Source organism: Pinus tabuliformis, chromosome 7, assembly GCF_031772625.1.
Source record: "Pinus tabuliformis cultivar Carrire ecotype Pingquan chromosome 7, CPIR1, whole genome shotgun sequence".
NCBI classification, from domain to species: domain Eukaryota; kingdom Viridiplantae; phylum Streptophyta; class Pinopsida; order Pinales; family Pinaceae; genus Pinus; species Pinus tabuliformis.
This window is the reverse complement of record NC_142293.1, coordinates 646493504-646517208: the sequence shown is the minus strand read 5'-3', so window position 1 is coordinate 646517208 and position 23705 is coordinate 646493504.

Below are 23705 nucleotides of genomic sequence, written 5' to 3'. Positions count from 1 at the left end.
GCTATAATGCGACCTTTCAATCCAAAGACTATGAGATCCAAAATGAAGAGAATGGAAAGTTGGTCGTAAAGGCATTCAAAACTCACAATTATGTATATGTTTTTGATGATTCCATAGTAAGCTACTACTTGAGCATGAAAAATCAAACCTGGTTGTGGAATAGGAAACTTGGTTACGTGAATTTTGACATTTTGATAAAAGTCAACAAGATAGGAGCTGTAAGAGGATTTCCAAGACTGCCAAGACCTAACAATTCAATATACAAGTCTTGTCAATTTGGTAAGAAAACTTATACTCATTCCAAGACAAAGTTCTCATAATATAAATGTCTAGAGCTAATTCACACTAATATTTGCAGTCCAACTGGGACAAAATCCCAAGAGGAGAAAGGTGTTTTATGTTGCTTTTTGATGATTTTATCAGAGCTACATGGATAATTCTCTTAAAAGAAAAATCACAAGCTATTAAACATTTAAGACATTTAAATCTCAAGTAGAGAATGAGAAATATATAACGATCAAATGCTTAATATCATACAGAGTGGGAGAATACACCTTAAGAGAGTTTGAAGAATATTGTGGAGAGCATGGCATAAGGAGGCAATATTATGTGGCCATAACTCCAAAAAAAAATGGAGTAGCATAGAGAAAGAGAAGAATAATTCAAGAGATGGCCAGAGCTATGATGGATGAAGTAGATGTACCTCACACCTTTTGGGGAGAAGAAACACAAGCAGTAGTGCACATAGAAAATAGAACAAAACTCAGGCCTAATAGTTATAAGACTTCCTACAAGTTATGGAAGGGGAGACCTGCAATTAATGAAACACTACAAGGTGTTTGGGAGAAAATCCTTTCCAAAAATAAATGACAAAAATCCTGGAAAGTTTGACTCTCGTGCTGATAAGGTATATTTATCGGACACTCAACTCAGAGTAAGGGATACAAATGCTACAACAAAAGGATAAAGAGAGTTGAGAACTGAATTGATATAGTAGTGGATGAAATAATACCACAATCCAACTCTTCCAAAGGAAACATGAACTTAGATGGAGAACAAATTTCAGTCACCAGACTCTTAGATCAAGCAAAAACAAAGTATGATGATGAAAATGAAGAAATAAATACAATACCAAGGTCCAAGGCTTCCTCAAGGTATGTATAGAAACAACATCTAGAAATCCAAATTATTGGTGATCAAAGACTTGGTGTTCAAACTAGGAGGAGATTCCTTAGGAGCTCATGCTGCGCAAAAATTTCTCTACTATCTCGAATTAATCCCAAGAATCTCAGTAAAGTAAGTAAGGATAAGTCTTGGGTAAAGGAAATGAATGAAGAGTTCGATAAAATCAAGAAGAATGACACTTGGGAGCTTGTACGAAGACCCAAAGAGAAAAATGTCATAGGCACCAAATTGGTCTTAAAAAATAAGCTAAATGAGAAAGGTCAAGTGATTAGGAACAAGGCTCGCTTAGTCTGCAAAGGATGTTCCGAAATAGAAGGAATAAATTTTGAAGAAACCTTTGCACCTGTAGCAACATTAGAAGCTATCATAATGTTTCTTTCTTTTGCTAGTCATAAGAAAATAAGGTGTATCATATGGATGTGAAGTCATCCTTTCTAAATGGATATATGGAAGAAGAATTATATATTGAGAAACCAAAGGGGTTCATGCTCACAAAAAAATGAAGGGTTTGTGTGCAAAATGAAAAAGGCCTTATATGGAGTCAAACAGGCCCCCAGAGCTTGGTGTCCCAGATTGGATAGATACCTTCAACAACAAGGCTTTAAGAGGGGCATTGCAGATAGAAATTTGTATATAAAATTTGAAGATGACCACCTATTAATTTTCGTAGTGTATGTAGATGAAATAATCTTTGGAAGCAACTTGGAGTGGTTAAGACATTGATTTCCAAAATGTATGTAGATAAAGTTTGAGATGTCCATGATAGGTAAACTGTCCCTTTTCCTAGGACTACAAATTTCTTAATCAAAGGATGGAATTTTCATCTCCCAATCCAAATACCTTCGAGAAACTCTAAAGAAATTTAGACTGGAAGATTGCAAGCTGATTAGAATCCCCATCATTACAGGCTATAAGATATGAAGAGAAGATGAGACACCTAAGGTAATTCAGACCATCTATAGATCGATGATAGGAAGCTTGTTGTATCTCACATCATCTAGACCAGACATCATGCAAGTAGTAGGTCTCGTTGCTGGATTTCAAGCCTTCACCTGTGAAAGTCATGTCATTGTTGTCAAAAGGATTTTCAAATATTTGCAAGGTAAAACAAACTATGTGCCGTGGTATGCTAGAAGAATAGAGTTTAAATTAAAGGCCTATACTGATGCTGATTGGGAATGCAACATTGATGATATGAAGAGAACCTCTAGTGTAACATTCTTTCTAGGAGATTGCTTAATGTCTTGGGCCAACAAGAAATAAGACTTCATCTCTCTATCAACTACTGAAGTAGAGTATATTGCAGTTGCTACTTGTTGCTCACAAATTCTCTGGATGAAGTAGACCTTGAAGGACATTAATGTAGAGATGAATGAACTAATTCAAATCATGTGTGACAACACTAGTGCTATCAACATTTTGTTGTGTGTGGAGCATGATTGTTTAGAGGTCTTTGTTTCAGCCGGATGTATACCCCAGGAAGTTTGTACACCCCTCCACGCGGGGGGTGTGGGGGGACTTGTCCCCCCCACGGGGGTCTGGGGGCTCGGGGGCAGCGCCCCCGAAGCTAAAAACAAATGTAAGATTGCCTTGTAAAAGTATAGTAATTTCTAGTCAATCTGGGCCGTTCATTAGGCAGATGATCTGACGGTAGAACTTATGTTTAGTTTAGGGTTTTTTGCCCTAGAAGGAAAACCCCTCTCTTTGTATGAGGGCATTGTATTTGAGGCGAAGATATAGATGTGTATTCTGTGAGCGAGAAATATAGAGGTGAGACTGTGAGAGAAAACAGAGGATATTACAACGGATTTTCTGTAGGTTGTGTCTCTTCATTTTGCTGGATAATAGAAAGGAAGGACTGGCTGTTCGGGGTGGACGTAGCCCAAACTGGGTGAACCACGTATATCTGTGTCTCTCTTGTTTTGTGCGTTTTCTGTGTTTATATTTCTGCAATATTTTATGTGTTCCATTGCTCCGTAATATATAATTTTCTAACAACTGGTATTAGAGCCGAAGGTTGATTTGGCTGATAAACTCGCAGGAAAGAAGGGTTCCTGGTTCGAGTGGGAGCAATGGCGGAAGATGGTAAGTTTAGGGTCGAGAAATTTAACGGCCAAAACTTCTCGCTGTGGAAGATGCAGATGGAATATTATCTGTATCAGAAAGATCTATACCTACCATTGGGCGGAAAAACAAAGATGCCGACGGGTATGAAAGACGAAGAATGGAACCTTCTCGATAGAAAGGCACTCGGAACAATATGGTTGTGTCTTGCTGCGTCAGTCGCCTTCAACATTTCGAAGGAAACCATGACAGAGGGTTTGATGCAGACATTGTTGAAACTATATGAAAAACCCTCGGCCTCAAACAAGGTATTTCTTATGAAACGGTTATTTAATATGAATATGTCGGAAGGTGGATCTGTTGCAAACCATTTAAATGATTTTAATACAGTTACAAGTCAGTTAAGTTCTGTAGGGGTAAAATTTGATGATGAAGTTAGAGCTCTGTTATTCTTGTGCTCATTACCAGAAAGTTGGAATGGTTTGGTAATGGCCATTAGTAACTCCGTTTCTGGATCTAGTACTTTAAAGTTTGATGATGTTTTCGGTGCTATCCTTAGCGAGGAAATGTGACGGAAAAGCTCCGGTGAGACATCGGGAAATGCTTTGAGTGCAGAGTCTAAAGGAAGAAAAATGGAAAGAGGAAAGAGCTCAGGATATCGCAGTAAATCAAGGAAAGGCAGATCCAAGTCCAAATCGGGGATAGTGTGCTGGAAATGTGGAAAGAAAGGACACCTAAAGAAAGACTGTAGATCTCGGAAGGGAAAAGAAGGAGATGCACAACAAGAAAACAATCATGAAGCAAATGTGACAGGTGAGGTGTTACAAGATGCTTTGATTCTTTCTTTTGAAAATATTACTGATTCTTGGGTGGTAGATTCAGGGGCTTCATTCCATGCCACACCTGATAAGAAATACTTTCATGACTATGTTCAAGGAGATTCTGGACAAGTTCGTCTGGGTGATGATAAACCCTGTAAAATCGTTGGAATGGGTAAGGTTCTTGTAAAACAGCAGAATGGAAACCAATGGCTATTAAAGGAGGTAAGGCATGTTCCAGATCTAAAGAAAAATCTGATTTCAATAGGGCACTTAGGCAGTGAAGGTTGTGTGACAACTTTCACAGATAAAGCTTGGAAGGTCACCAAAGGAGCCCTCGTAATAGCAAAAGGCGAAAAGGTTGGTACATTGTATTTATGCAATGGTATTTCTAATTCTGTTAATGCTTTAACTTCCAAAGGAGCAGATGCAACATTATGGCATCATAGGCTTGGACACATGAGTGAAAAGGGGATGAAGATTCTTCACTCAAGGAATTTGTTGCCGGGTTTGAAGAGTGTTGATTTGGACTTCTGTGAGAACTACATTTATGGAAAACAGAAGAGAGTCAGATTTCTCAGAGTTGGGAAAGAAAAGAAGAACGAAAAATTAGAGCTTGTGCATACAGACGTATGGGGACCTGCTCAGGTATCATCTCTCGGTGGCTCTCGTTATTATGTTACCTTTATTGATGATGCAACTAGAAAAACTTGGATTTATTGTATTAAGAATAAATCTGATGTATTTGATACTTTCAAGAAATGGAAAGCTTTGGTTGAGATTGAGACAGGAAAGAAATTGAAGTGTCTTAGATCAGACAATGGAGGTGAATATTGCAGCAAAGAGTTTGATAGGTACTGTTCAGAACATGGAATTCACAGAGAGAAGACAGTTCCAAGAACACCACAAGAAAATGGTGTGTCAGAAAGGATGAACAGAACAATCATGGAGCGTGCAAGGTGCATGGGATTGCATGTAGGATTGCCTTTACAGTTTTGGGCAGATGCTATAGATACTGTTGTTTATCTAATAAACAGAGGGCCTTCAAGTTCCTTGGATGGTGGTGTTCCGGAGGAAGCATGGACAGGTAAAAAGGTAAACTACTCTTTTTTAAAGCCTTTTGGTTGTGAGGCCTTTGTCCATATTGATAAAGAAAATAGAACAAAGCTTGAGGCAAAGTCAAAGAAATGTACCTTTATTGGATATGGTGTTAATGATTTTGGTTATCGCTTATATGATTATGAAAATCACAAAATCATTAGGAGAAGAGATGTAATATTCAATGAAAAGGTCTTGTATAAGAATCAATTGCAGGAAAAGAAGAAAGAAAATGAAAAAAAGGAATACGCAGTTCTTGATGACATCACTGAAAAGGTAAAGGTGCCTGAAAATAATAATAATCAACAACAGCAACCACCACAACAACAATAGGCACCCCAAACACCTGAAAGTGGTGTTAGAAGATCTACCAGGATAAGTAGACCCCCTGAACGATACTCTCCTTCATTATATTATTTATTGTTGACTGATTCTGGTGAACCCGAATGTTATGATGAAGCAATGCAGGTTGAAAGCAGGAAGAAGTGGGAGGTAGCCATGGAAGAAGAGATGGACTCCTTAATGCATAACCAGACTTGCCTATAGGAAAAACTACATTGAAGAATAAATGGGTTTATAGGTTGAAGAAGATGGAGGAAAACAGAGGTACAAAGCTAGACTTGTGGTGAAGGGGTTTGCACAGAAGAAAGGTATTGATTTTGATGAAATATTTTCTCCTGTTGTTAAAATGACTTCAATCAGAAATATTTTAAGTCTTGTAGCAGCTGAAGATTTGCATCTTGATCAGTTAGATGTAAAGACAACCTTTCTCCATGGGGATTTGGAGGAAGAGATATATATGTAGTAGCCACAAGGATATGAGGTGAAAGGGAAGGAGGAACTAGTGTGCAGGTTGAAGAAGAGCTTGTATGGCTTAAAACAGGCTCCAAGGCAGTGGTATCTAAAATTTGACAAGTTTATGTCTGAGCAAGGTTATACTAGATTTCACTCTGATCATTGTGTTTATCTGAAAAAGCAAAATGATGGAAGCTATATTATTTTGTTATTGTATGTGGATGAAATGCTTGTTGCAGGATCTAACATGCAGGAAATAAATGTACTCAAAAGAAAATTGGCAAATTCATTTGCAATGAAGGATTTGGGAGCTGCAAAACAAATCCTTGGTATGAGAATAACTAGAGACAGGAAAAATCGCAAATTAACATTGTCTCAGAATGAGTACATACAAAAGGTGTTGAAAAGATTTAATATGCAAAATGCAAAACCAGTTAGCACACCTTTTGCTAGCCATTTCAAACTTAGCAAGGAAATGTGCCCAAAGACCCAAGAAGACATGGATTATATGTCTAAAGTTCCATATGCATCAGCAGTTGGAAGCTTAATGTATGCAATGGTCTGCACAAGGCCTGATATTGCACATGCAGTGGGAGTTTTAAGCAGGTACATGAACAATCCAGGAAAGGAACATTGGATGGCAGTGAAATGGATTCTCAGATATTTGAAAGGTACCACAAATCAAGCATTATGCTTTGGTGGTTCAAACATTTCTCTACAGGGATATGTTGATGCAGATATGGCAGGTGACAGAGATAACAGGAGGAGCACTACAGGATATGTATTTACTGTTGGAGGAACAACTGTCAGTTGGGTTTCAAAAATCCAAAGTGTTGTTGCACTTTCAACAACAGAAGCAGAGTATGTTGCTGCTATAGAGGCTAGTAAAGAAATGATTTGGTTACAAAGGTTTATGGGTGAATTCGGTAAGGAGCATGATATGGGCACGTTATACAGTGATAGCCAAAGTGCCATTCATCTTGCAAAGAACTCAGCATTTCATTCTAGGACTAAACACATACAGCTCAAGTACCATTTCATATGATCAGTGTTGGAAGATGGAGAGTTGAAGCTGGAAAAGATACACACTAGCCAGAATCCTGTAGATATGCTAACAAAAGTTGTAACCAGGGAGAAACTGATAATATGCTCAGTTTCAATTGGTCTTCAAGGATGACGATGAAGATGAGAAACAACTAGGTCCAAAGAGGAGTCATTGTCCAGCAAATGAAGCAGCGGTGGAGTTTCTACAATCATTCTCCAAGTGGGAGATTGTTGTGTGTGGAGCATGATTGTTCAAAGGTCTTTGTTTTAGCCGGATGTATACCCTAGGAAGTTTGTACACCCCTCCACGCGGGGGGGACTTGTCCCCCCCACGGGGGTCCGGGGGGCCGATCCCCCCCGGCTGGGGGGTCCGGGGGCCAGCGGTCCCCCGGCGGGGACTCGGGGGAAGCGCCCCCAAAGCTAAAAACAAATGTAAGATTGCCTTGTAAAAGTATAGTAATTTCTAGTCAATCTGGGCCGTTCATTAGGTAGATGATCTGACGGTAGAACTTATGTTTAGTTTAGGGTTTTTTTCCCTAGAAGGCAACCCCCTCTCTTTGTATGAGGGCATTGTATTTGAGGCGGAGATATAGATGTGTATTCTGTGAGCGAGAAATATAGAGGTGAGACTGTGAGAGAAAATAGAGGATATTACAACGGATTTGCTGTAGGTTGTGTCTCTTCATTTTGCTGGATAATAGAAAGGAAGGACTGGCTGTTCGGGGTGGACGTAGCCCAAACTGGGTGAACCACGTATATCTGTGTCTCTCTTGTTTTGTGCGTTTTCTGTGTTTATATTTCTGCAATATTTTATGTGTTCCATTGCTCCGTAATATATAATTTTCTAACACATTTCTAATAATCATGTCATGCACTCAAAGACCAAGTACATTCCTATAAAGTTTCATTTCTTAATATAATAAGTTACTTCTAGTGTTGTTATACTTGAATATGTGGCCACTAAATAAAAACTTGTAGACATCTTCACTAAGCCACTTGCAAGAGATCCCTTTGTGTATCCTCGAAAAAAGATTGGAGTTGTGACTCCTCCTCCCAAATGACTCAATTACAATGAGTATTGGAAACTGCTCAAGTTGAAGGATCAATTGAAGAGTAGGTTGTAGTGCTTCAAAGGGAGACATTAGAAGGATCCATTTACATTTATGACAAACGGGGATAAGATTAGTAATTCCAAGGGGAAGAAAAACAATGAAGAAAATGATGCTTTATTTTAGGGGGAGCTTGGTTTGTTGCCATCAATGCCAAAGGGGGAGATTGTTGGACAATTGACATAATCTGAATGGTTGGTGGCACTTGGTATGTTGGCATTGATGTCAAATAGAATAAAATTGAGGTTATAAGCATCATATGTTGGCATTTATGAACATGCTATTCAAGCCGAGTCCCATGGTTGCTACATTATTTTGTAGATAATCATCATAGTGGAAGGCTTAGTGGAGAAGCCATAAAAAGATGACTATGATGGCTCGGGAGTATTATACTTTGGAGGAGATTATGTCTTATATATCAACTAAGTTTCTCATGAAAGTGGCATATTTGGAAAGCGCTTGGAAAAATATTTCCAACGTTATGTGGAAGTCCGCAAATGGATCTCTAGATCAAAATTTATGGTTAGTCAAAGTAAGGAACTTTAAGTCATAAGTAACTATGCCCAAAATATTAGAAGGCCCAGAATCCTAGAGGTTTATTTAAAAGAGTTATGGGATGGCATTGACCCAGGGTAGTAGGAATAATGTTGGAAAGCCCAAAACCCTGGAAGGCTTGGAATCCCAGAGGTTTATTTAAAAGAGTTACGAGATGACATTGAGCCAAGGTAGCAGAAACACAGCTTGGAAGCCTTGAAAAGCCTGAAAGATCAGAAACCTAGAAGCCCATAAGGAATATGGAATTCAATTCAACAAGGTTATGGGAAAGTAGGAATCCGGGCTCCAACTCTGTAGCTATATATGTGTGTGTGTGTGTGCATATACATACATATACATATACATATACATATATATACATACACACACACACACACACACACACATATATATATGTATGTATGTATGTATGTATGTATGTGTATGTATATATATATATATATATATATATATATATATAGATATATACACACATACATACATACATACATATATATGTGTGTGTGTGTGTGTGTGCGCACACACACATATGAGTGGGCACAATAGGCAGAGGCCAACATGATGTATAGGATGTAGACAAGTGGGCTAGTATAAAATCCCAGAAGCTCATAAGGGGTAGGAAATTTATTTTACAAAATGTTACAGGCATGCGAGCATATGGGATCCAACTTTTCAAGGGCTAGTAGGCGTATGAAGATAAAGCACCAGTAGTTTGAAGAAAGTAACAAAGATGGGTGAAGAAAGTTTTTTCCTACATTTGACAGTCTGTCAAAAGTCGAAACGCGCACCTAGGACTTAGTTTTGTGGCAATTTCATGAGTTTTTATGATCAACGGGAATTTGCTAATAAAAAAAGAAATAGCACCATGGGCGTATGGCAATGGATATTGTGGGCCATACTCAGAGGCTACAACCCAAAATTTTGAAGAATTTCATTTTATAAAAGGTTATGGGCATGCCAGCCTCCGGTTCATGCTCTATGTTGTGTTTTGGATGAGTCAGAAGCTCTTTGGCCTATGTTCCGTATTAGGAAATGCGTCATAGTCATGGATGAGTCGAAAAATTCAGGGCACAATATTTAGAGGATGTATGAGTCGACAATTGAGCTAAATGCACACAACAAGGTGGGTGGCTGGATTAATGGAAACTCCAAGTTATGTCCTGAGCAAAAGCAAGACTCCTTTGTTCTCACTTGCATGCTACGAGGAATTAGATGAAGGAAATGGCTCAAGGGCATCATACTAGTGAATTGATGGACTCTGAAGGAGTGTTACAGCTAAAAGTAGGAATGAGAGACATACCTGGAGTACAAGTTGAACTCTATGGACATTTAAGAGGAATGGAGGACCATGCTTTTTGAAGAGGCATAATTCAATAGAGGTGTGCAGGGTCAAGTGAGATTTACTTCTCAGTATGACGAGACACTCATATGCCCATTTTGTAATTTAATGAAACAATGATGACTGAGCAATAAAGCCCATTTTCAAAGTTTAATTTAATTACAATGGCCTTGAATTTTGATGGAACGAGTAGCACGTAGAGCCATGTAGAAGCACACTTTCAGGTATCTATGTTGCAGAGACAATAGAGACGACAGGAGGACAATAAAGACAACATCGTCCATTGTGTAGAAGAGGAAAAAAACCTAGGATTGTGATTGAGCAAGGGGGGATGTGGCAGTTTTGTTGAGTCAAAGTGTGTGAGGAGAAGAGAGCTAAGTGCCAAGAGATATCTATTTTTATAGTGGAGTTGAGGGACAATACTAGAGCTTGTCAAGTAGTGGAGAGGGTGGTGGAAAGTGGAACCGCAAAGAAAAAGGAAAGGAGTTACTGCAACAACAGATCAGGTTTATATTTCTAAGAATTTGTCATTAGATAAATTTTTAGGTATAAAATGGTCCTCCTAAGGAAATTATAAAATAATAGTGGAAATAATAAAAGAATATTAGATTACATCATCAAATTTTAGAGGGAAAAAAAGAAAAAACTACATTTTCAACTCGTATTTTCAACTTATCTCCCTATTGGTTTACTCAAATTTTGAGCAAGAACACTTGTTGGATGTAAAATTTGATTTGTCATACAAGGAATAACCATGTTTAATACTTTTGATGGACCTAGCTACACGAAAAATGAGAAATAGATGAAAAACATGATTGCAATCACATTTTTTTCATGTATTTCTCATTTTTTGTGTAGCAGGGTGCATCAAAAATATGTAACATGGGTATTCCTTGGATGAGGAATTAAATTTTTCATCAACGAGTACTCTCACTTTAAATTTGAGTGAAACCTTAGGGATATAAGTTGAAAATACGAGTTGAAAAAATAGTTTTATTATTTTATATTTTTTAATATTTTTACTTTTTTACTCCAAAAATGTGAATCATCCCCCATGGTTGACATCATCATCTTGAATCCTATTACTTCTTATAAATTTTATTTTGGTTGTACATTTTTCTTAGGAGGCCCATTTTATACCTCAAAAGTTCTTTAATGATTGGCCTCTATTTTCAGTTCGAAAATTGTATGAAAGGTAGAATAATGGCTAGAGTAGGTAGTGGCCTACATTCATAAGAGGTTGGTGCCTCTTGGAAAGTGGTGGCTTTTTATCTGAAGGGGTTTGGGGCCTCCTATGAGTGGGTGCTCACAAATAACTTGATGTAAATAAGTGGGTGCTTAATTTACATCATAATAACAAATAAATTGGTGGTCTTCTCCCTTTGGGTTTCCACATAAAAATACCTGTGTCAATATTTGTGTGCTACGCAATTGTTGGACTATGCACTTATGTGAATGGTTTACTTTACTGTACATCTATATCATAGTCTGAATGCTCTCACAAGTAACTAGTATAAGCAAAAGGAAATCTAATAATTTGAGCTTAAACTTTAAGAACCTCACTATTATTGATTCACCACCCCCCTGCTTAGTAATTTCTTATTCCAACAAGTACTTCACAATCCATAGCATAAAAGCCTTAGCCATTTGACATAACTCACAAAGTGTTGACTTCATTCATTGTTTAGATCATATCAAAAATTTTCCATGGCAATACTCTTCACCTTTTATGGGGAATATTTGCTTGATTTACTATTGTCTCTGTGACAAACACCCTCCAAAATTTGACCTACACTTGAATTTTGGAGCCTACTGTGGATCTTGTGATCATTTGTTCCATATTCACTTAATGGTCGATCAATGCTTTGTTAAGTATTCTACTCTTTTTCTCTGTTTGTAAGTGTCAAAGTCACTTTCTAACACATGCTGAGTCTGCAATTTGTTCGTGAGCGCACTTTTTTTATGCAATCTTGAATAAGCATAGAAAAATTCCATAAAGACAATGCTTGTGACATGTTCAACCTATGTCACTAGTTAGTGTGGAATTTCATCGACAATCTCTCACTTTTGGTTGCGGTTGTTCTTCTATTTTGGTGAGTTTTTCCAACTGTCGCTTTTGCGCACCTTCACTCTCGTAAGTGTTGCTTCTATGTTTAATATTGTTGCTTTTTCTTGTTTTCTCTTTAATAAGTGTCATTTTCATGCTATCTTTGTTCTGGCATGTTTCTCTTTCAATGTCATTTGCATTTTTCAAGTGTCGTTTTCACTTTCCTCTTGTTGTTGCAAGTGTCATCTTTTAGCATGCAAAGTGTCGCTTCACACTTTGGTTTGTTTTAAGGGGTAACCTTGGTGATAATGAGTCATTATTTTAAATTAGACATGTATCACACTCATTCCCAAAGTTTCAAGTATTGTTGCACAAGTGTCCTCATTGCCATCGCAAAGTGCGCCTTTAGTGTTGCACTTGGAGAAAGATGTCACAATGTAGTCGCATTGAGAGAAGTATATTGTTCAGGCATTCTGAGTGATAAATTTTGTGACATAAAATTTTCTAAGTGTGTGATCATGCTTACTTTTTATCATTGTTCACTTTTGTCTCACTGATCCCAGACTTAGCCAAATCCTGAAAAGTTCCTACTTGAGCAACTTGGTGGCACTCAGTCTTCCTGAACTACGCACTGTATAGTCTTAGTCCTCAAGCTTCAACCTTTCCTCTTGGCATTGTGCAATGTGTAACATTTTTCTTCCAAAACTGTGCACTGCGCAGTCTCAGTGCTCAGTCCCACCCCTTGAGCTCTAGAACTATGTAGTCTCTACCTACAGTCAGCCTTCCCTATGCACCACGTAGTCTCAAGCATCAAGCCTCTAGCTTAAGCTCTTGAACTACACAACTGTGCAAGCCTCATGCCTCTGTCCCTTTAGAATTATGTAGTGGGTAACCTTATGGCTCAATGATCTGGATCTCTTTAGCTACTAGAATCAACCAAGATCTTTTACCTCTATGATGTTAGCATAAATGGATATAAAATAGCATGATATAACACATGTGCATACTATAAAGAAGATGAAAAATAATGACAATCAACAAATCAGAGGACACAAACACAATGATAATGGAGTTCACCTAGTGTGGGTTATGTCTCTAGGCCCTGGTGTCAAGAGTGGGGAGGTCGCTTCATTAATGCTGCAAGATGATGATGAGTACATAGTACATTCTTTGTCAATACAAGGATACCCTCAATCAAAGTGGCATGTCTCTCCATAAGACGTTCTCAATAACTCACATCACATGGGAAAATTCCCTCAATGAGAGTGGCATGTCTCTCCATGAGACATTTTCCCTATAGGAAATCTCACTCAAATGGAAATTCCTTCAACATTATAAGCTAATAAAATCTCACAAGATGTGGCAAACAAGTATCCCTCAACATAATGGTAATCGAGGATCTCAAGAACAAAAATATCATCTTAGCAAATCAGAAGAAAATTATGACATAACTACTGATATATACCTCCACTTTTGGGGATGGCAAAAAAATTCAAAACTCAACTACTGAAATGGACACCACCACTAAATTTGTGGTGCAAAATCGTATTAAACAACTACAAATGGAGCCCCTTTCTGACACCGTCAAATTCTGGACCCTCGGGCATCTTGAAGATTCTCCCAAAGATTCCTTCCTGAAGATGTCTAAAAAATCTGCTGCTTGGATCAATATTCTGAGCACACCACTGTGCTCCCTGTGAAATTCTGTGAAAAATGACTATAAAGTCGGCATCATTATGCCCCGATCAAAAATTAGCCTCCATGGGAGTCTTTCAGATTCCATAAGATTTTCCAAAGATTCCTTGTTGTTGGACCCCTGAATTTCTGCTGCTTAGATGGAGATTCTAACTGCATGGTTGGACTTCTTGCGAGAAAATGTGCAAACATGAATATAATCTTGACAGATTCTGACACTGGCACCTCTGTCACTCAAGAGAATCTTTTTGGCATCTCGCCATATTCTCTACTCATGGTTCCACCCTTGATTTTCTCATGGTTATGCCATCCTTCACTGGCCTCCTGGTCGAATGAACTGAGCAAGTTTATATGGAGTGTTTTGGGCGGACTTAACAAAGTGAGGCCGTTTGGCCTAACGATGGATGCGCCAAGTTTAGGGTGGGTGGTCAGCGATTCCAACCCCACCGACCCCCAAATTGGTGTGTTTGTTATTTTTTTTTTTTATGGCGTGTTGGTGTTTAAATAGTCTGGTGGTTACATTCAAAGGTTGGCGGTTATAACAATGTTGGGTGGACTGTTTAACACATGACATAGGTTTATAGTGTTACATAACCCGATGGTTAACAATATCATTTAGCATGAATTTAGTTATAGTTTGTTCTGCCAGTGGACCAATCGGTTGTTAAGCCACGCGGGTTCGACGACCACCGAAAACATATGGTAAACCGTTAATGGTGGGTGGTGGGTCTACTGAAATGGTGGCATATGGTTTATTATATATGTGGTTTATTACATGGTTGGGCTGTGATGGGTGGTGGGGTTTGACTACCTTCCACCCATATAAAATTGCTTTACATACCATATAGTGATCGTTGGTTGGAAGGGGTGGTGGGATTTGACCACCTGCCACTAGTATAACATTGTTTTACATACTATATAGTGACCATTGGTTGGCGGGGGTGGCAACCTGCCACCCCTTTATATATATATATATATATATATATATTTGTTTTTAATAAACAAAGAGGCTATTTTTAATCAACAGAAAAATAAGGGTCACTAGGAAAATTAACTAGGAAACAAATTCACCTATTCCGGTTGTTGAATTTTGTGCATTGGGTCTTGGCCAATTTGTAGCCTCCTTAAGCCTACCACTTGGCCAAGTTTGACTAAAACATTGATGATGAATATCTGGAGCATACGAACTCAGATTTGGGTGTCGTTCACATTGTTGGAATCAGGGCGACGAGCACTACGATTTGGTCCTAGTTTCACTTCAATTTGAGGACTTTGTTTTTTGAGATTTTTTGAAGCCACTTCTAAACTTGAGCCTATTTGGAGCCACCTAGATCGTTCCTCCCCACCGAGGAGATTTTGGTCTACTAAAAGCATGAACAGAATCTGCAACTGTTGCATTACATTTTCTGCCCCACAAGTGTCCTAACAGGTCACCCTTCCTTCTCCTTCACCCTTGTTCTTTAGAGACATAAGTGATGAGCCGACACCTGCATCTTCTGCAAACTTGTAGTACAATATTTGCAAATTACATTCTCAATTACATGACCAACCATGAACCAAGAATCCCCATACTTGTCAAGAGTTTATAAGACATACTCTTTGGTCAATTTTATATCAGAATAGATACAATTACCCTAATTATCAACATAAGGCCAAAAACATCATTTTTTCTCTCAGATAAGTGATGGAAAACACATCATCACTTTTACAATTTAAATTGCAACACATGATTTACAAAATGTGGTTGTGACAAGCTACCATTTCTAGAAAATCCATCTCTTACTCAACAAAGTGAACCACGAGGAATGTGGCAGATTTTCTTGTCAAACATCTTCTCCAGCTGGTTTTTGCATGGGTGTTTTGTCCTTAAGACACTGCTCCAGATGGAGCCTCCAACTCGTGGCTCTTTTATGTCCACCTCTATTGCAATGACTGAAAAAAGTATTCTTCCTCGAGAACTTCTTAACTTTCTTCTTTCCTTGATGTGGAGAAGGCATTTCACACCTCATCCTCTTTCTTGCTACCATTCTTTTCCAGCACTCAGCAACCACATGGTTATGTAAACCACAAAAACTACATAGTTTTCTATGCCATGATTTTTGTTCATCATTAACAACATGTTTGTAATCAAAATGAAATCTAGAATACTGAGACTGTTTATACCTCTCTTGACTGTCTCTAGTGCAATTATGGTGATGAGAGCATGCCTTAGCTCTTCATCTGCAATGTGCAATATCATGGGAAGTTTGTGATGAGTTCCCATCATCCTCTTTCTCTGATGGCTTTGATAATGTCTTGGAAGCTTCTAATGTATTTGAGCACTATCCTTCAGTGTATCCCAAACCTACAAATTGAGGTCTTTGTACCACCTCCAATAGTTGAGTCATCCTTGGCCATTAACACCAAGTACTCCTCCTTTATATCCCATCTTGGTAAGGAGTTTCATTCCAGTTATTGAAATGGGTACCTCTATGTTTCCAACAAAAATAATGTCATGTGAAAATGAAACTGAAGAATGATCAAAACTATTTACCTCAGCTTTCCATTCTGAAACAGGTGATGATGGCTTCACTAAGCCTCCATTTCACTTTAGCCTTTCCAAGGCCTCTATTGTGGCTCGTAGTTGAAGATGCAATCTATGCTTCTCCTGTTTCTCTTCTCGTAGAAGTCTCTTCAATTGAACATTATCTGCTTGAAGGCTCTGATTGATCTCCTCATCTGAATGATGAGAAGATGATGAAGAAGATGAATGCACACTCAAGGGGATCACTGGAGCATCATCCTTTTCTCTTTCTTTCTCCCGATCCTCTCTTGTCATCTTCTCCTCATAATATGCATACATTATGTATACCATTTTTGACATCATGTAGAAGGATTCATTATCTCTATCATCCTCCATTTTATTTCTTGTTGCACATTCAATCATTCACACTCGCAATTCACGTTAGTGAGAAGATTTCTCTGATACTAAACCTGATCCGGATCTTTTCAGCTACCATAATTAACCAAGATCTTTTAATTCTTTGATGTTAGTAGAATTGCATATAAAATAGCATGATATACCACATGTTCATACTATAAATAAGATGAAACATAATGACAATCAACAAATCATAGGACACATACACATTGATAATGGAGTTCACCTAGTGTGGGTTACATCTCTAGGCCCTGGTGTCAAGAGTGGGGAGTGCGCTTCATTAATGTTGCAAGATGATGACGAGTACATAGTACATTCTTTGTCACTACAAGGATACCCCCAATCACAGTGGCATGTATCCCCAAAAGATGTTCTAAGGAACTCTCACTCACATGGGAAAATTCCCTCAATAAGTGTGGCATGTCTCACCACAAGACATTTTCCCAATAGGAACTCTCACTCAAATGGGCATTCCTTCAGCACGGAAAGCTAATAAAATCTCACAATATGTGGCATACAAGTATCCCTCAATGTAATGGTAATCAGGGATCTCAACAATAAAAACATCATCTCAGAAAATCAGAAGAAAAGAATGACATAACTACATCATATACCTCCACTTTCGGGGATGGCCAAAAAATGAAAATCTCAGCTACTGAAATAGACACCATCGGTAAATTCATGGAACAGAATCGTGTCAAGCGACTATAAACTTTTCCCCTTTTTGACACCATCAAATTCTGGACCCTAGGGCATCTTGAAGATTCCCCCAAAGATTCCTTCTTGAAGATGGTTGAGAAATCTACTACTTGGATAAATATTTTGCGCACACCACTGCGCTCCCTACGAAATTCTGTGAAAAATGATTATAAAGTCGGCATCATTCTGCCCCGGTAAAAAATCAACATCTAAGAGAACCTTTTAGATTCCACAAGATTCTCCAAAGATTCCTTGCTGCTGGACACCTGAATTTCTGCTTCTCAGATGGAGATTCTGATTGCATGGTTGGACTCCTATTGAGAAAACATGCAAAAATGAATATAAGCTTGACAAATTCTGGCACTGGCACCTTTGGCCCTCAAGATAATCTTTTTGGCATCTCGACATATTCTCTGTGCATGGTTCCATAATTGATTTTCTCATGGGTCTGCCGTCCTTTGCTGGCCTCCTGGTCAAATGAACTAAGTGAGTTTATATGGAGTGTTTTGGGTGAACTTAACAAAGTGAGTCTGTTTTGCCTAACGGTGGATGCAACAAGTTTAGTGTGGGTGGTCGGGGGTTCCAACCCCACCAACCCCTAGATTGGTGCATTTGTTATTTATTTTTATGGCATGTTGGTGTTTAAATAGTCCGACGGTTACATTTGAAGGTTGACGGTTATAAAAATTTTGGGCTATTTGTTTAACACACAACATAGGTTTGGAGTGTTACAGAACCCGACAGTTAACAATATCATATAACATTGTTTAAATTTGCTTATAGTTTGTTTCTTCGGTGGATCGACCTGAAAACATACTGTAAATCATTAATGGTGAGTAGTGGGTCCACCGACATGGTGGCATATGGTTTGATATTGATACAATTTATTACATGGTTTCTTTGTGACAAGTGGCGGGGTTTGACTGCCTGTTGCCCATATAACATTGGTTTACATACTATATAGTGACCGTTGGTTGGTGGGGGTGGCAGCCCACCACCCCTTAATATATCTATATATATATATATATATATATATATATCTATATATATCTATATATATATATATCTATAGATATATATATATATATATATATATATATATATATATATATATATATAGATATATATAGATATATATATATATATATATATATATATATATATCTATATCTATATATATATATATATATATTCTTTTAATAAACAAAGAGGCTATTTTTAATCCACCAAAACATAAGGGTCACTGGGAAAATTAACTCAGCTACAAATTCACCCGTTCAAGTGGCTGGATTCCGTGCGCCATGTCTCAGCCAATTTGTTGCCTCCTTAAGCCTGCCACTTGGCCAAGTTTGACCAAAACTTTGATCACAAATATCTAAAGCATAGGAACTTAGATTTGATTTCCATTCACACCATTGGAATGAGGGAAACAAGCAGTACGATCTGGTCCTAGTTTCACTTCAATACGAGGACTTCGATTTTTGAGATTTTCTGAAGCCACTTTTGAATCTAAGTGTGTTTGGAGCCACCTAGATCACTCAAGCCTTAAGCTTGCCACATGGAGCCCCTCTGTTACAGGGAAAAGTGTCTATATAGAACTGCTCTATCCTACTAAGGTGTGACAGCTCCCTTAGAAACAAATAGAGAAAAGCTACTTTCGTTTTTCCTTTATGAATTATAGATAGAGAGGAACAAAAAGACCAACCTCTGTCTTGCGCTAATCTCCTGATTTGATTCCTCTCTTCCTTGATAGTCTTCAACTACCTGCTCCCTTGCACGCCCAGCTTCACAAAGTACCTGTAAGATCACAGAAGCATAGCACTATACAAAGACATGGATCTATAATCATAAACAATCTAGGATCAGATGTAAATTGACCATACAAATGTAGCAAGCATCAATGACACAAAAGCATGGAGGAAAATTTGAATAGCTTTTATTGATAAACAAGAAAAGAGCCAAGAGGAGTTACAACTAGTTGTTCTGACCTAGCATCAACCTCCCAGCAAAGAAGCTCCTCTTCACCTCAAACAAAGCTTAGATCACCCAACAATCTGATGTTTGTCTCAAGAAACCAATAGCAATTCCTTACAATATGCAAAATTCCAGCCTCTGGATCTCTGGGATGAGGGATCCATATATAGATATCTGTAAGGGGGATGAGTCAGCTTGTGATTTGATTAGTGTCCTCCCTTTGATAGTTCTTTCTTCCACTTGGAGATTGATGCTCTCTTACTCATCCTTGGTCGAATTCAGTGAGGCAAGTGTCACAGGAGAAGTTTCTGGAAGCTTCCATTGCCACTCCACCTTGCGGAATGACACTGCCATTTGTCATTTCTCGCCCATCGCACCCCACAGAAGGGATTTTTGAAATGCAACGCACCGACACAGTGTATTTAGGTGAGATGCAACGCACTTAGCCAGTCGAGCAGCTGAAATGATCCTGTTTTGACCAATTCTGAGCAGTTTTTCATGGAGAACTTCTGGGAGAAGCTGTAATATGTTGACCTTGTTCCTTTAGGGGTTAGAACAACACTTTTAGGGACTTAGGAGCCCTTGGTTTATGGACATTTCATGCTTGGGGTTGTAGGGCCCAAAAATGTCTATAACAGTTGCCCCCTAAAGCATGAGGTCGTTAATCTTTTGATGTTGGGTGAAATGCTTTATTATGAGGATCCGAAGTTCTTTCAATGCTGGGGGGAGACCTGTAATAAGATACAATACAATACATTATCTTCACAATATTTTCATGATCTAGCTGAGGCGGGCATTCCCATGCTCAACTTTATAAATTCATTTCCATGTACATAGGACAGACAATCATCTGAGTGTAGACTGATGATTCTGATAGAGCCATCATCCTTTTGAGTGGATGATTATCTGTGCAGCAATGATGTACATTTAATGTCTTTATTTCCCTGAATATATATCGCAGCCCGGATGGATGAAACTAGATCTGGGGTATTCAATCTCGTTCGATCTTCACTCGATGTACAAGTTGATCCATGTGAAAGCTGTTCTGGAGTCGAACATGGAAAGACATCGCCTGATTACCAGCCAATGATGTAAGCTGTTAACAGGTGCGAGAGGAGTCACCGATAATGATAATGACCCTCAAGGTACTGCAGTACAATTCACGTGGTGTGAATAAAGGACTTGGCGTCAAACACCACGCAAAATCTTTCGATCGAAGGCCATTGATGTAAACCTGTCGCCGGAAGTGAGAAACTTGCCTTTGAGGCATGCAAGCTTCAAAGTACTGAATGGGGTGTTCCTAGATCAACTTCTTGGATAATGAGCTGATGTCGACAAGAAGTGATCCATCACAGGAGGGCCTTAATGAATCCCACATCAATGACATGGAACGTAGCAAATGATTTTAATGGAGGTGAAAACGATCTGGTGATATAAGGTTCAGGGTGGCGGTCATGAAAGAATGGAGTATAAATGTATGGTAGTGGGTGAGACATAGGTAAATTCTCTGAATGACTTCTCTTGAACATATCGGCGACACTGATGTGATGGATTGGTAGCATTAACCCCAACTGTGGATGGTATGATGGGACCATGGTGATGTGACCGGTGAATGAAACAACCCAACCCGACTCGAACATGGAGTGGAAGTGTCATGTTCAAGAGCGACTTGCTACCAACAAAGTTTCTTCAAGTTTTCTTCCCAATTTTCCCCAGTCATTGTGACCAGTACCTCTTTATTTTATTCAAGCTTGAGGAGGATAACATATGCTTGTTCTATAATTTTCCCTTTAGGCAAACCCATCGCTATATTTTAACGAGCCTAGCGATAGTGAAACTCGTTCTCGTCTATAGACAAGTTTGTCGCTATTAAAATTTTAACGAGTTTAACGACAAAGATAACTCGGTCCTTTTCAATTTTAGAGAGTATGAAAAGGAACGTAAAGGTAACTCCAAAATTCATTTTTCGTCATCTAATCCCTTAAGTCCAAAAAAGTATAAAACAATACAGAAGGGATGAATTTTCGATACTTTTAATGAGCCAAACAAAACAAGCGCTCGATCTTTTTGTGTAATAATCTCTCAGGTCCAAAAAGATTAAAATCTAGAGGAGAGATAGCACTTCCGGTCCCTTTAATGAGCTGGAGAGGCCAATGGCTCGGCAATCTTTTCATATTTTACAAGTCAGTTGAAAAGAGCTTAAAGGAGACTCGTCTTTTGAGGAACGAGTGATAAAATGGGTAGCAGCTGATTCCAGGTAAGGTTTGGAATTTTCCAATCATGGCAGTGTTACAAGGATGGCTAGTGAGATCACTCTTCGCAGTTGTTCCTCAAAATGGGTAAACAATCAAATGGGGGTGAATGATCGGCCAATGCAAAAGTGGAGGTGATGGTGCAAACACGACCAAGGCTTTAATGGCTGAAGTACTACATTCACGATGGTTATTTACCAGTGAATAGTTCATTTTTTAACGAGCTTAAACGCGGGGGGAAACATTTGCTCATGGCTTATGTTTATTTTTTAACGAGCTTGAACTATGTGCTAAAACTACTTGATTAATCCAGTCGTGTGATAAGAATGTCTCATATAAAAACGGAAACTTTTAGAGTTTTGCCCCACATCCTTTCTTTATGCAAGTTAGGAAACGACCAATCCTATGAGTTTAAAGGGTTAGAGGACCTACAAATTTAAAAAATAAATAGTCGCTCTTCGCTTGCAAGCCAAAAGGTTTGCATGCCCCCAGGCATAAAACAAAGTTTCAAGGTTACCCCTTCTTTAGTCCATTAAAATATTTGTTTTACTGAGAGAGGCCTACCTCTTACAGGTTACCCAAAGATCGTTCTATTCACAGCGCAAACAAAACACTTCTTCGGCGATGTCTGCCGAAATAGTCAAAGGTGAGTGAAGGAGGCTACTCCACTCACATAACTTTGACAAGAGAATCTTGTTCTAGAATAACCCCCTCTTCCAATCACGGACGGGAGTATAGACTAGTCATATTCTTTCGCGGAAACCTACCCTATACCCGAAGTTTTCCTGCCAAAGCAGACCAGGGTGCATGCCCCCTAGGTTTCAGTCATGTCCCCCCGAATCACTCGCGCTCATCAGGTGGACGGACTGGAGATTGAGACATTTCTTGCGTGAAAAGACCATTCAGGGATGGTATATGACTATTTGCTCTGTATGATCTGGGAAATGAAAGCTGGTCCACGAGCTTGACCACTCTTCCTTTGTGCGGAAAACACATTACTCTAAAGAGTGAGGAGACAATTGCTCCCATGCAATAAATATAGTCTCGTCCAAGGAGTAGATTGTAATCCAGGGGTCCTTGGTGTTGGACAGGTAAATCCCCTCTGCGGACAGAGGCGATCCCACTAGTCTAAAGCAGAACTAGCCTTAATCAAACCACGCTGCCACACAAGTTCCTAGTTATGCATCAAAGGTGGATTAAAAAGACCAACCTAGAGTCCAACGCTATGTTTGAGGTAGAGCTGATATTCCCGCTCCCTCGCTCCAGCAGATTATAAACGAACACCTGCACATGCAAAGGGAGAGACAGATACCAACATAAAATCTACCAAAGCATAACTATATTTCAGTCAGAAAGGAAATAAATCAACACCATAATAGACAATGAGATTGGAACTATAATAGCAGTCGCTCATTAATTAATAATAAACAGGAAAAGTTACAACCATGGTTTTGACGTTGAACCTCTCCTGGCTGGGCGAGTAACTATATGTGTCTTGCACTGCATCTCCACTTCGGCAGCATAACCTCCCTAGCTCTCATTAGCATTCCTCCAAGAACTCAAGAACTCAACATCTAACACTCCATAACTCTGACTCTTAGCACTAGCGACTAGCTTGTCAAATGCATAAGGACAAGCTTATATAGATGAAGAAGGGAGGAGGATACGACGAACCGGGACACCTTTTGTGGATTAACATCTTTTCCCCGAAAGCCACTAAAGATGGAGATAGGATAGAGCTCGGCACAAGACTGATTTTTTATCTTCAAAAAGCTCCATGTAATGAAGGAAACAACAGTCAGACGTGCATTAAGGCAAAAAGCATGACTAAACTCGGTTGGCGCGACTGCTGCTCTAAGACAGAGCGCCAATGGTCGCGCCCTCTTTTGAGGATCTCCATGATTGGCGCGGGTAAGATACTGTGGACTTGCGCCAATGGAAAAGGAGCACTTTTCAGGGGTAATCTGTAGGAGGTGTCTTCAGGGAACATGAAGTACATACTCAAGGGAACATAATGCAAGTGTTCTTAGACTTTGTCACTTCTTATAACTCCCGGGATGAGTCCTCCAAGGTACGACAAGAGGAGTAACAGGGATGGTGACAAATTACTG